This window comes from Octopus bimaculoides, chromosome 11 (genome assembly GCF_001194135.2).
Source record: "Octopus bimaculoides isolate UCB-OBI-ISO-001 chromosome 11, ASM119413v2, whole genome shotgun sequence".
Lineage (NCBI taxonomy): Eukaryota > Metazoa > Mollusca > Cephalopoda > Octopoda > Octopodidae > Octopus > Octopus bimaculoides.
In genome coordinates, this window is record NC_068991.1 from 18,001,850 (window position 1) to 18,002,511 (window position 662).

A 662-nucleotide genomic window follows, 5' to 3' on the forward strand; every position below is an offset into this window, starting at 1 on the left:
ATTGGGGAGGGATGAGAAAAAAAAAGAATAGGGACAGAGTGAAGTGAAAGAGGAGGGAAGGTGAGAATGAAGAGAAAGCCAGGAAATGTGAGAGAAGGGGAATGAAAGAAAGAAGAGTGGAAAGAACGAAGTAAGTGTGAAGGGGCTGGTAGAAAGAAAGAATGAAAGAATAAGAGAGTTGTACTTACATATAAGAGACCAAAGTGTACATATGCCACCATATGTATATAAAAAGGAATACACCTTGTCTAAAATCATTGCCATTTCTCTCTGCCATTCATCAGTTATAAGGGCCACAGAGCAACTTCATTAATGCTCTGTGGTCTAATGAGAAAAGCTCTCTATAAATTTGTTGACATTAGAAAGGGACTCCAGTAGAAGAAACTGCACCAAAAAATGACAGTTGAGCACAATGCAGTCCCCGCCAAGTGTTGGATCTTGTTGAACTGTCCAACCCATGCAAGCATGGAGAGTAGATGTCAGTGATGATGATGATATGTATGGGTAGCTGAAGAATGGTGGTATATCTTCTCAGAAGAGGAGCAATTATTCTGAAATAGATGTGTATGATGATTCTCATTTCCAAAAACAATATAATGTTTGTAGTGTACATTTGAGTAAAATTCCTCTCTCCCCTTTATTATATATATATATATATATAT